At 42.2% G+C, this 13,003-nt stretch overlaps 2 pseudogenes; both read right to left on the reverse strand.

The window, feature by feature from the left end:
• Positions 1 to 227: 227 nt before the first annotated feature.
• Positions 228 to 4,886, reverse strand: LOC132613042 (uncharacterized; annotated as a pseudogene).
• Positions 4,887 to 4,889: 3 nt separating this feature from the next.
• LOC132613043 (uncharacterized) lies at positions 4,890 to 7,183 on the reverse strand (annotated as a pseudogene).
• Positions 7,184 to 13,003: the final 5,820 nt, after the last annotated feature.

The raw sequence follows: 13,003 nt of genomic DNA on the forward strand, positions 1-13,003 counted from the left end.
AGATCCTTCTTATCACAACACATCGACTGTAGATTCAACACACATGAATCATGGCACGAAGCCTACACAATCACTCAATCAATTGCACATCGGAGTTCAACCACACAATATCATGCATGAAGAATAAACATGCTTTCCCCTAATGAATTCACAACACATGAAATCAACTAATCAAAGTCTAACTCAAGACCGTAACCTACCTCAACGTAGAGCTGGAACAACTTGAGTCACTCTGTTACAGCTTTTCCCTTCCGCAAAGCCTCGGAACTCTCAAAGTCTAGCAATTAGAATTGTCAATGAGTCACAATTATTTTAGTCACAAAATCATTACAAAACACTTTTCCCTTAGCCCCATTTCAATGGGTGAGATAATTTATAGGTGCTCAATAACCTAGAAATGGCTTTAGTAACCACTAACCATCAATTTACAACAACATATGACCAACATATTGCTTACAAGTAGTTTCCATAGTCAAGCTATCATTTTTATGGAACTCTAGGTCTCAATTCACTTAGTTTATGGCTTTAAAGGTTCAATTCATGATTAAGAGGAGTTAACCCAAGCCATTTGATGATAAATAAGTGATAACCATCATAACCCATCAAGTATAAAAGGTTTATTAATTCCTAGGGTTACTATTACTAATTTCACCGTTGAAGACCCATAAAAGGGATGATAATCATGAAGATGATACAGAATGATTGAAAGGGATGGATGAGACTTACCTCTCAAGAGTTTTCTTGCCCTAGTTTGGAATTTCACCCTAGGTGCTTGCGGGGAACTGTGTTGGAGTATTATGAATAAAGAATGAGGAACTAAGTGTTTAAAACATGGCATTCTTCCATTTGCCGACCGCTGCGGCAGTCAATTTATCGCTGCAGCGATCTCGCTATAGAGGTCAAGTGCCCGCTATAGCGGACCAAGAGAAACCTGACCACCACTATGGCGGCCCATGTTCCACTATACCGCCATAGCGGGACATGGCCCTCCACGGCGGACACATGGACCATGGTCGACCGTTGGCGGGAAGGGTCTCACCGTTATAGCGGTACCGCCGTAGCGGTACAAGCCTCGCCGCAGCAGTCACATTTGGGTAGTAAGCTCGACTTTTGCCCAGTTTTCCACTCTATCACCTAACATTTCATCTGAGGCCTCACAAACATAGACAAAACATGCACATATACATAAAAACATCATACGAATCCACCTGTGGCCTCGGACTTCCCAATGGAGTTCAAATTTTCTACGTCACCCCCCGACGGACTCAACGAAATTAACAACAATCACAAACAAGTCAAGTTTTTGGTTCTTAAACTTATAAAATTGAGTTTCTATTAGCTCGTGCTACCCTTGGGAAGGTTCTATTTGGTGGGGTGATCCTACATTTTCCATAATAACCAGAAGGGACAAGATACCAATTAAAACACCGTTCGTCCCCGAACGGACAAGGATGAGGAATCTATGAAAAATTACCTGACTCGGCGTAAAGCTGAGGATACTTGCTACGCATATCAGATTCCGTTTCCTAAGTAGCTTCCTCTACTGGACGATTTTTCCACTGAACTTTCATAGAGGCTATTTCCTTGGACCTCAACTTGCGAACATCCCTATCTAAGAAGGCAACGGGCTCTTCCTCATATGTCAAATTCTCATCTAACAAAATCGAATCCCAACGGATTATGTACGAATCATCTCTGTGGTACCTCTTCAACATCGAAACATGGAACACCGGATGAACGCCTGATAGACCGGAGGCAAAGCAAACCTATAAGCCACCTCTCCCACATGCTTGAGGATCTCAAACGGCCCAATGTACCTTGGGATAAGCTTTCCCTTCTTCCCGAACCACATCACACCCTTCGTGGGTTAGACTTTCAGCAATACTTGCTTTCCCTCTCCAAACGGGTTATACTTTCAGCAACACTTGATCTCCCTCTCCAAACTCAAGATCTCAGACTTTACGGTGTGCATACTCCTTCTACCTACTCTGGGCTTCTAAAAGCTTAGCTTGGATCACCTTTACCTTCTCTAGGGACTCCCTCAGAATAACAGTGCCCCAAGGTCTCACCTCAAACGCATCAAACCACCCAATAAGAGACCTACACCTCCTCCCATACAACGCCTCTGTTACACCTCGGAAATTTCCCCGTGAACGTACAGTGAAAAGTTGCAGGTTTGTGCTTTGGCTCAGTTGGCCGTAAAGTGGAATACGGCCCGTAAAGTAATTTACGGACAGTAAACTGCTATCGTCTTCCAACCTTCCAAAATTTCAACTTTCTGTCAAATGCTTCAAATGGTTAAAAACGACTTGGAATACGGACCGTAAATTGAAATATGGCCCGTACACTGAGTCGTAAATTACCATGATCTCCAACATGCCTTTTTGGTTTTGATATGCTTAAATACGGTCGCGAAGGACGGACCGTAAACCAGAATACGGCCCGTAAAGTGGGTTTACGGTCACTGTACACCTCGACTACTGTTCACAAAAATCAGATTTTTAAGTTAAGTATTAGGGACCCCAAGCTCATTTTATTTCATTTCTCATCTTTCCAATTCAAGAACTCTCTAGAATACTCCAAAACACTTCATCCACAAGAATTCAAGAGAATCAAAGGAAAACCAAGATCAACAACACATAATCTATGAATCAAAGTGTATGAAACCTAAGTAAGGTTTATCTTCCTCAAAGAAAACCAAAAAGAGATGAGGTAGGGTTTGGTACTAGAGGAGAAACTCCACTCAAGACTTGTTCAACCATCATCTAAGGTAAGTTTCATGACTTCATCACGTTGTTTAAAGTATTGGAAAGCTAAGATGCTTGAATGGTAGAAAAACATAGAAGATGGGTCTTAAATGGATAAATAGTGTCATAGTTGAATGGTAGTTGAATGGAATCATAAATGTTGATGTGCTATGATTATGAATATGTTGTAAAGGATGTTTAGACCATGGAATAAGTATCATATAAGAGAAAACGTGATAATGAGTTATATGTATAAATGTGGAGAAATTAGAGAGAAATGGTAGAGTGCGGTTAATGCATGTAAATGATGATTGCTGATTTCGATATTGTGGATGTTATTGTGGGCATTTGAGAGTTGATATAGAATACGGGAAAAGTAGTAGAAACAAAGGAAGTGCTGCCTAATTTTATCTAGAAATAGTAGTGCATTCTTATGGTTAGTTAACTAATGATAGTGCGAATTCCCTCTTGAAGGTGGAGACGTGATATCGAAGGAGGAAAAGCAGACGATAGCGTAGTTAAACGTCAAAGGTATGTGAGGCTAGTCCCTTCTTTCTAATGGCATGAATCCTATAGCGTAACTTCTTTCTTATCCATGAGCCTATATCTATAATTTGCTACACAAGGTAATGAGTTAGAATATAGAAAGTCTAATGGTGTTATTTATCGCTTACACTCACCTTATGTGCTAATCCCTTCAAGGTGAGGCAGAATCTTCATGATTGTTCCATAATGCAATCGGGGGATCACGACCTTACGTCACCCCGATAGTGTATGATTGGTCTTGAGCCTTATGTATGTATTATGATAAGTTAAGTATATTATGATGAGCATATGATGATATTACTATTACACCGCGCCTATTTGGCCGGGCAGTCACCGCTAAGGTGGGCAGCTATACGATACACCATGGCCAAATGGCATGGGCAGACACCACTAGTGGGCGGCATGAGATGTTATCCCGGACGCGGGAGGCTTGGACGCAGGCTCATGTTATGATTATCACACCGATTCGATACGGACGGGCAGTTTATACATGATGCATATATGATATGGTATGATGATGAGCATGAGTAAGACAGCATGACTTGTTTTTCTTATACTTGGTAGCTAGATTCTGATGTTCCATATGAGTATCTCCATTACATCATTGTCTTATTTCATTGTTTATGCCTCTCATACTCAGTACAATATTCGTACTGACGTCCGTTTTCTTTGGACACTGTGTTCATGCCCACAGGTAGACAGGGAGGAGAGCTCGATCCAGATCCGTAGTAGCTGTCGGCTGATTGTAAGCCCTCCATTGTCCCGGAGGTGCTTATGATTATTCTTTTGTGTATATATAGCCATGTATATGTATTTTTTGGACACGACGGAGTCTTGTCCCGTCCCTACGTTCAGTACTCCAGTAGAGGCTCGTAGATAAGCAGTGCGGGTTAGATGGTCTCACGAGATCGCTGCTGTATACACATACACATTATTTTTATAGCCTAAGGGCACATGTATATGGAAGTATTTTATGTTTTCATATGAAATATGATTTTTCCTACGCTATGAGTATAAAGATGATAAAAATGGTATAAAATGAGTAAGATGAGCGACAGAACGAGCGGTGCTCGGTGGTTAGCCCCGGGTACCCGTCGCGGCCCCTAGCTGGGTCGTGACAGCCTCAAATGGAGCCATATCGATACTAGAGTGGTAGCTATTGTTATATGAGAATTCGGCCAAAGGTAAGAACTGGTCCCAATGCTCACCAAAGTCTATCACACATGCACGAAGCATATCTTCAAGGACCTGAATGATCCGCTCAGACTGCCCGTCAGTCTGTGGGTGGAATGTTGTACTAAGATCCAACTTCGTACCTAACTCCTGATGCAAACACTCCTAGAATCTGGATGTGAACATTGTGCCCTTGTCGGACACAACGGCGATAGGAACCCCATGAAGCCTAACCACCTCACGAATGTATATTTTTGCAAATTTCTCCGCATTATAAGTTATCTTCACCGGAATAAAGTGGGCAGACTTAGTCAACCTGTCAACAATAACCCAGATAGAGTCAAACTTTCCCAACGTCTTTGGAAGACCAACTACGAAGTCCATGGCTATCCTTTCCCACTTCCACTCAAGAATGGGCATTCTCTAAAGTGTACCTTCAGGTTTCTGATGTTCATACTTCACCTGTTGGCAGCTCAGACACTGAGCAACAAACTCCACTATGTCACGCTTCATCCTAGTCCACCAGTAGTGCTGCCTCAGATCACGATACATCTTAGTTGTGCCAGGATGAACGGAATACCTCGAACTACAAGCCTCTGTCAGAATGGTTTTGATCAAATCACCCACACGTGGCATGCACACGCACCCTTTAATCCGCAGCACTCCTTCTTCGTCAATCACGACCTCCTTAGCCTCTCTATGCAACACCTTGTCACGAATTTTGCACAACTTAGCATCTTCAAACTGCTTAGGCTCAATCTGCTCCAGAAATGATGACCGAGCCTCAACACAAGCCAACACCTTACCCGTGTTAGAAATCTCCAGCCTCATAAAACTGTTAGCCAGAGTCTGAACCTCTCTAGCCAACGGACATTCCGAAGAAATCAGACGAGCTAGGCTTCCCATACTAGCCGACTTCCTGTTTAACGCGTCAACCACTACATTTGCCTTACCGGAATGATACAAAATGGTGATATCATAGTCTTTCAACAGTTTCATCCATCTCCGCCGCCTAGAGTTCAGATCCCTCTAAGTGAACACATCCTGCAAACTGCGAAGGTCAGTGTACACCTCACAATGGACACCATACAAGTAGTGCCTCCAGATTTTCAGCACAAACACCACCGCTGCCAACTCTAAGTAATGAGTAGGATAGTTCTTCTCATTCACTTTCAGCTGCTGAGAAGCATAGGCAATCACCTTCTTTTCCTGCATTAAAACAGCTTCCAAACCAGAACGTGAAGCATCACAATAAACAAGAAAAAATCCTTGCCCTCCACAGGCAATGCTAGAATAGGCGTTGTAGTCAACAATGTCTTGAGCTTTTGATAGCTCTCCTCACACTCGTCGGACCACTGAAACGGTACCTCTTTCTTAGTCAAGCGAGTCAAATGAGAAGCAATAGAGGCAAACCCTTTCACAAACCAACGATAGTAGCTAGCCAGACCCACGAAACTATGGATCTCGATCACTGATGTGGGCCTAGTCCATTCCCTGACGGCCTGAATTTTCTGAGGATCCACCATAATACCTTCCTTACAAATTACATGCCCTAAGAAGGACACAAAAGATAACCATAATTCACGCTTGGAGAATTTAGCATACAACTCCTTCTCCCGCAATAGCCTAAGAGCAATCCTCAAGTGTTTCTCATACTCCTCCTTACTTTTAGAGTACACCAGGATATCATCAATGAACACTATTACGAAAGAGTCTAAAAAGGGCTTAAACATACTATTCATCAAATCCATGAACGCAGCTGGGGCATTAGTAAGCTCAAAAGACATAACCAAAAACTCATAGTGTCCATACCTGGTCCGAAAAGCTGTCTTAGGAACATCCTCTGCTCAAATCTTCAATTAGTGATACCCTGACCTTAAGTCAATTTTAAAGAACACAGAAGCTCCCTGTAACTGATCAAACAAGTCATCAATATGGGGAATGGGATACTTATTCCAGATAGTTACCTTATTCAGCTGACGGTAATCAATACACATACGCACAGACCCATCCTTCTTCCTAACAAACAACACAAGAGCAACCCAAGGGGAGGTACTTGGGCGAATAAACCCCTTACTCAAAAGATCTTGCAACTGCTCTTTCAATTCCCCGAGTTCTATTGGTGCCATCCTATAAGGTGGAATGGAGATAGGACGAGTCACTGGGTCTAAATCAGTCCTAAAATCAATGTCACGGTCAGGTGGCATGCTAGGCAAGTCCGCGGGGAACATATCCGAAAACTCGCGTACCACTGGAACCGACTCAATAGATGGAGTATCTGCACCGGTGTCACGGATATGTACCAACTAAGCTAGACAACCCTTCTCCACTAGCTTCCTAGCACGAACGAAGGATCTGACTTTCTTAGGGAGGGGACTAAGGTTACCTTTCCACTCAAGTCTAGGTGCCCTGGGCATAGCTAAGGTAACAGTCTTAGAATGACAATCTAGTATAGCATAATGCGGGGACAACCAACTCATGCCCAAAATGACATCGAAATCTACCATATCTAGGATTATCAAATCTTCCCAAGTACTATATCCCATAAAAGTAATCACACAAGAAGGGTAGACTCTATCTACCACCACCGAATCCCCAACCGAAGTAGATACATAAATAGGGACATCAAGAGTATCACACGCCATATCCAAACCCATAGCAAAATATGTAGACACATAAGAAAAAGTAAAACCCGGATCAAATAAAACAAAAGCCATTCGGTCATAAACTGAGATAGTACCTGTGACGAGACCATCGGAGGCCTCAACTTTAGGTCTACTTGGAAAAGCGTACAAATGACCGCGCCCTCCCGTAGCCTGTGTACCACCGCGATTACTCTATCCAGTCTGAGCCCCGCCCCTGCCGGGCTGCTGTCCGCCTCTACCTGCCTGAGGATCACCTCGGTTAAGTTAGACACCACCCCTACCCACAGTATGACCACCTCGCCCTGCTTGTGCGCAATCCTTACCCCCTCTATCTGGTGCAAACGGAGCTCGGGGAGCCTGATACTGAGTCTTCTGCCCATTCTGTTTGAGTCTGGGGCAATACCTCTTAATGTGCCCTATCTCACCACACTCGTAACATGCACGGTCCAGCGCAGGTCGCTGAACAGAAGATAATGAAGTAGTATAACCTTCATTCTTATCGAAAACCTGATAATTTTCCCCTGATAGGCCCCCAGCTGACACCTGCATCGCGGACTGAACTGAATGCTCTAAATATATCAGCAAACTCTGATCCTTCGATAAGGAGTTGCTGAAAACCCCACCCCTTCGAGCCTTCTTCTCTACCTGCTTTGCATGACTTTCCTGTTTGATCCCCTGAACAACACGAACATGCTCCACTACCTCTTAAAATAAAGCCCCAGTGGCTACAAGCTGAAGAGCTGCTTGCTAAAGTCTAGTGTTGAATCCCTTCACAAACCGCTGGATCCTCTCCCCCTCTGTGGGCAGTAACTGAAGAGCATATCGGGATAAGGAATGGAAACGGGACTCGTACACAGCAACAGACGAGTTTTCCTGATCAAAATTAGCAAACTCATCCTTCCTTCGGTCCCTCAGAGTACGCGGAACGTACTTATCCAAGAACATTGAATAGAACTGAACCCAAGTCAATGGAGGAGAGCCGGCTGGCCTGCACTCTACATATGCCCTCCATCATAACTTAGCATCACCCATGAATTGGAAGGTCACGAGCACTACACCGTACTTGTCCACAGTCCCCAACTTATGGAGCCTCTCATGACAGTCCATGATGAACTCATATGCATCCTCGGACTTAGTACCACAGAAAATCGGAGGCTTCATTTTAGTGAACCTCCAAAACAACTCATGCTCTTCGCCAGTCATCACTGGCCCTACAACTGGCCTTTTAAAGGCCTCAAAAATTGAAACTTCATCTAAGCGAGGTGCCACTGCTGCGACATGTTGAACCCCCGGAGCCTAAACTCTTTCCGGACGTGGGGCTGCCACTCTTGCGCCCCTACCAGCTGGAACAGCTGGTATATCTCGTACCTGTGCTAACCCATGCAACCAATATAGCACCTGTGCCATAGCATCTTGTACACCAGGAGCAGCTGCAGCTCCTTGTGGGATTGGTACTGCCGCTGGCTAGGCTGGGGTGGCTGCCTCTCTCGCGGCCACATTAGGAACCACTGGAGGCACGGGATCAACTACTGGGTCTCCGCCCCCAGCTGGGGCTGCCCCTCTACCGGCTCCTCTGCCTCCACCTCTTTCTCTGGCTGCTGCCACGCGTGTTCTCGCCATCTGCGAGAGAGTGAACGACAGTTAGATACCAATTTGAATCAACATATACCAATTGGAATCAAATAGCACGAAAGAAAGAAAGAAAAGGGAATTTTCCGAGTGTCCGGTAGCCTCTCGAAGATAAGTACAGACGTCTTCGTACCGATCCGCAAGACTTTAATAGACATGTCTTTGTATGACGAGATTGACGAATCTAAAGCTCTAATACCAACTCTGTCATGACCCAACCCGCCATGACTGGCACCCACACTAATTCCTAGTGGGCGAACCAACACACAAGTTATCTATTCATTCAAGTCTGTATTTATATTAGTCAAATTAGTCAGTTATTACTCATTCAAGCCTAAGATAATCAAAATAAGTCATGCCATATAATACTGAAGTAAATGCGGAAGTTCTAACTATTACAAAATCCCTAAAATGAGAAAGGCATCGTACGAGGACTCTAAACTAGAATATGTCTAAGGAATGAAATCTATATAATAATTAACCATAATGTCCAGAATAGGAAATAGACATCATAAGAGGAAGATCTTCGGGCGGCCTGGCATGGATATAAGATCACTGTAAGTCTGTCAGCAACGTCCTCAAAGCTAGATGTGAGGGCGGGTAGCAATCTCTGTATCACAATCTGCACTCAAAAGAAGGCAACAAGGTAGCATCACTACAAACACTATATGCCGGTAGATATCATAGGCCGACTACGATAAGTATCATGCATATCTCATAAAATCAATAGATTAAACAAACCAACCAACAGACATGAAATAAATAAACCACAGCAGGTCAACCAAGGATAATCACCAATCAAGTGACCAACATATCAAGAACTTAATCAATGGAAAACCACAAAAAGGGAATAAGTCTACCATAAATGCCATACTCACTGTATACACATTCTAACTAATGTCATTGCTTAGTAGTTATGACCTGCAGGGGACCCATGGTGTCCATGTACCACTCGTTCTGGATACTCACCGGACTCGAGCATAAACCTTCGCTCCAAAAAGAACCTCGGATGCGAGCCACATCAATGTATCTCTCATTTTTTGAACGAACCTCGAACCACAAGCCCATAATCTAGGTCACAATTGTTCCTTTTCATATATCCTTGCATAACATTATTTCTTGCCTTCTTATTATCAATGCATCAAATCATCCTTTCGTATCACAATTTCACCGAGAAAATCATATTAACTTCTCAGCACAACACATCAACTGTAGATTCAACACACATGAATATTGGCATGAAGCCTACACAATCACTCAATCAATTGCGCATAGGAGTTCAACCACACAATATCATGCATGAAGACTAAACATGCTTTCTCCTAATGAATTCACAACACACACAATCAATTAATCAAAGCCTAACTCAAGTAGATTGTAACTTACCTCAACATAGAGCTGGAACAACTCGAGTCACTCTGTTACAGCTTTTCCCTTCCGTCAAGCCTCGGAACGCTCCAAGTCTAGCAATTAGAATGATCAATGAGTCACAATTATTCTAGTCATAAAATCATTACAAAACACCCTTCCCTTAGCTCCATTTCAATGGGTGAGATAATTTCTAGGTGTTCAACAACCTAACAATGGCTTTAGTAACCACTAACAATCAATTTACAACAACATATAATCAACACATCACTTACAAGCAGTTTCCATGGTCAAGCTACCATTTTTATGGAACCCTAGGTCTCAATTCACTTAGTTTATGACTCTAAAGGTTCAATTCATGATTAAGAGGAGTTAACCCAAGCCATTTGATGATAAATAAGTGATAACCATCATAACCCCTCAAGTATAAAAGGTTTATTAATTCCTAGGGTTACTATTACTAATTTCACCATTGAAGACCAATAAAATGGATGATAATCATGAAGATGATACAAAATGATTGAAAGGGATGGATGAGACTTACCTCTCAAGAGTTTTCTTGCCCTAGCTTGGAATTTTACCCTAGGTGCTTGTGGGGAACTGTGTTGGAGTATTATGAATAAAGAAAGTGGGACTAAGTGTTTAAAACACGGCATTCTGCCATCCATCGACCTCTGCGGCGGTCAATTTACCGATTTAGCAGTCTCGTTATAGCGGTCAAGTGCCTGTTATAGCGGACCAAGAGAAACCCGACCACCGCTATGGCGGCCCATGTTCCACTATAGCGATACCGCCATAGCGGGACATGGCCCGCCATGGCGGACACATGGACTATGGCCGACCGCTAGCGGCGAGTGTCTCACCTCTATAGCGGTACAAGCCTTGCCACAGCGGTCCCATTTGGGCAGTAAGCTCGACTTTGTCCCAGTTTTCCACTCTATCACCCAACATTTCATCTGAAGCCTCATAAACACAAAAAAAAACATGCACATATACATAAAAACATCATACGAATCCACCCGAGGCCTCAAAATTCACAACGGAGTTCAAATTTTCTACGTCACCCCCTGACAGACTCAACGAAATTAACAACAATCACAAACAAGTCAAGTTTTCCGTTCTTAGACTTATAAAATCAAGTTTCTAGTAGTTCGTACTACCCTTGGGAAGGTTCTATTTGATGGGGTGATCCTACATTTCCCATAACGACCGGAAGGGTCATTACATTAAGACCTTTAACTTTTTCAGAGTCAGTCAGTTGAAAATTTTTGTGTCTTCTTTGTTCTCTTTCGGTTCGTGGTTGAGTTAATTTGGGAGGAGAAGATCTCCAAGTCCAAATCTTGACTTAAGGCTGCTTCAAAAAGAGGTAATTTCTTATTTTATTTTTTTAATTTTTTCCTGTTCTATAGTTGTTCTGTGTTAGCTTATTGCCTTTTGTACGGCTTGCATATAGTTGTTTTGATCTTTGTAGTTTACATATTTGTATATTAGTTTTGTTTGTTCAAACATATAAATCACACTTTGCTTTATCTTAATGAGAAGATTAGGTATCAGCTTAGCTTGGTTTAGTTCAGTTGATTATTGTTAAGTCTTGTATCACTCGCCTTAGATAAGCTCAAGTTATGGGCATGTTGTTTTAATAGTCTTATTAAATGGGATAAATTTTATTTAGGCCTGTTTGAACTAGTTTAGCCATCTACTTGCTTTATGTCAAGATGATTTTGGGTTGTGATCAGTGTGTTCTCCAAACTCATGTTAGTTCAACTTATTTAGCTTGACATCTATGTTTATATGTATTGACTGTTTTATGGTCAACCTACCTGCTATGGTTACTTGAGTATTCTGTCAGCAAAAATGATGTGAGGTATGAAGTAGGAATGTACATGCTATCTAGACATGCCTAATTATGGTTAAGTTCATATCCATGCCTACTTGAGTCTGTGTATGCTAGTCTTCCCTGTAAGCTCGAGAGTCTGAGCCTATGTTGGTACTCTATGTGCTTGGTTCTAGACCTAATTAGTTGGGTGTGTGGCCTCTCTGTGTTTAAATGCTGAAACTAAGCTTTCAATATGGGTATCTTTCTACTATGGTCATATTTCTTGTCCATTTGATTGTCAAAGCCTATCCCTGCTTGTCTTATCCTATTTTTGAAAGCTAATTGTGACTGGGAAGCATGTTAGTTGAACATAGTGGGTGCAATATCTTATTTTATTAACTCTGATACATGCTGTTGTTTAGAATGGTTTTTCTGTGAGTCAAGTGTTGTATTACAAATTTCTTTAAGTTCAGAGCATATGTGAATAAAGCTTTCTGTGTTTGATTGGAATCTTGCTTTACAAGGTTTTCTTTGTAAACTCTTTTAAAGTGTCAAATGTAATCTGCTGAGACCTGCCTTCCTCTTTGTGCTTTCCTACTGTTTCCCCTACGTGTCTTGATGCATACCTTGTTAAATTGTTGTCTACATGTGGAGTAATGCCTGCTGAATGCAGTGTTTTCTTTAGGGAATGCCCTTTTACATATTTAAGATAGTATCTTAAGCATGCACTATCTCTGTGCAGATCTGAATTTGTTTGTTGAATGCATATAAGGTGCATCAATGTGTATCTGAGATTTTCTGTGAGTTTTTATGAAGTGGATTGTGTGAATACATGTTTTACATAAGGGATATACCCCAGTATACTAGGCATACATGATTGTCATATACTCTGTAGTATATAAGGATTTGTATACTTGGTATATGGTGGGTATACCACCCATATGAGTCCATAAATGTTGCCTTTGCTATTAAGTTGTGTCTTGGTTTTGGACCTACTCCTCTATGTCTTGTTGTTGAACCTTAACTTTATTGATTGTTATGAAACTCTTTAGGCCTCAATTCTGGGCCATAATTGCTTT

Source organism: Lycium barbarum, chromosome 10 (genome assembly GCF_019175385.1).
Source record: "Lycium barbarum isolate Lr01 chromosome 10, ASM1917538v2, whole genome shotgun sequence".
Lineage (NCBI taxonomy): Eukaryota > Viridiplantae > Streptophyta > Magnoliopsida > Solanales > Solanaceae > Lycium > Lycium barbarum.